Source organism: Octopus bimaculoides, chromosome 1 (assembly GCF_001194135.2).
Source record: "Octopus bimaculoides isolate UCB-OBI-ISO-001 chromosome 1, ASM119413v2, whole genome shotgun sequence".
Taxonomy (NCBI): Eukaryota; Metazoa; Mollusca; class Cephalopoda; order Octopoda; family Octopodidae; genus Octopus; species Octopus bimaculoides.
Genome location: NC_068981.1, coordinates 159966909 through 159968376, shown reverse-complemented (window position 1 = coordinate 159968376; position 1468 = coordinate 159966909). Strand labels below are relative to the sequence as shown.

At 34.3% G+C, this 1468-nt stretch overlaps 1 protein-coding gene across 1 annotated transcript in view; it reads left to right on the top strand.

Moving 5' to 3' along the window:
• LOC106884422 (putative sodium-coupled neutral amino acid transporter 11) overlaps positions 1-1468 on the top strand; it is a 107359-nt gene that overhangs the window by 4363 nt on the left and 101528 nt on the right. The window lies entirely within an intron of this gene.

Sequence of the window (1468 nt, the reverse complement as noted above, 5' to 3'; positions counted from 1 at the left end):
GTGTGTGTGTGTGTGATGATGGACTCTCCTGTCGAACGATCTGCACAAATGATTTGTTTATACTGATCAAGTGTTTGTGCCACACATTAGCTTGATCTTTCCATCAAATCGACGTTGTCTGAACAGGTGCAGTGTATCACGTGTCAGGTGTCGAAGTGATTGCAAAGCAATGGGAAATGAAGTGTTTTACTCAAGAACACAATGCACTGCCCAGTCTGGTAATTGAAATCATGACCACTAAATCATAAGTGCAACATCCTAACAACTAAGCCATGTGCCCTCATATATATACATATATATATGGAGAGAGAGAGAGAGAGAAAGGTGGAAGAAAGAGAGGGAGAGAGAGACTAATATTATTAATAGTACAATTGTTTCTCTAAAGAGCTTGAAAATTAAGCATAGCCAGAAATTGTAGTCATATTACTAAACACATAACCATATCATGAAGGTTCACAGGTTGTATAATGCATAGAGTACATATAAGAATTCAATAACAGAAGGAAAACAAGAATGATTAATTTAATTATGTCATTCTTTTACATATGTTTCAAAGTTACAACTTCATGAGCACCACTTCAGGAAGTAAATGAAATAAATACAAGAATATGTCACAGAAAGTACTTATATACTTATATTAATATATTAATATAGTAAAAAGTCCAGGAAAGAATAGCATGGACACATTGTTTATTTCATAGAAGCTAGAGATGGTTGTAATGTAAATAAATTAAAAGAGTTGTCAACAACAAAACCAGAGTCTTCTTGTCAAGCTGAGAGTGTAATTAATTTAAGATAATGCAAGGAACCTAAGATCAAATAGATGGAGATTGCATCCTAGCCAAGATAAAAACATGACAGATAAAATATAAAATATAATAGAATTGATAAATACACAAATACAGATGTACACAAATACACTGATACATGCAAGTATGTATATATATTATCTTTTATTCATGTACGTATATACATGGACACCTGTGAATCAATGCAGGTGTCAATAAATGGTTGATGACCAAATCCAAGCTTCTCTATTAGTTCCTCAATAGTTGCGATGGGATTTTGTTCCACCAGGGTTTGCAGGATGTCCTTGTCAAGCTCTACAGATCTTTCAAGACAAGGCTCATCTTCTAGGCGGTAGTTTCTGGCTCCGAATTTCTGGATTCACCATTGACACTGGCTTACACTTATTGTCCGATCTCCATATACTGCATTGATATTCCTTGCATTTTCCATTGCGTCGTTGCTTTTGTCAAACTCATAAAGCAAAATATGCCGAATATGTTCCTTTGTCACTTCCATTATAGCTTTGAAAAAATAACTGTTAAAATCGAACTGTACTCTTCAAAACATGCACTAGGAATAAGGACAAGGTAAAATTACTACATGCTTTTATAGCAAGTTGATGCAGGTAGTTTATCCTGTCCCCCTCTAACTTTTAGTTCATGCAATTGAAAAAAAAACT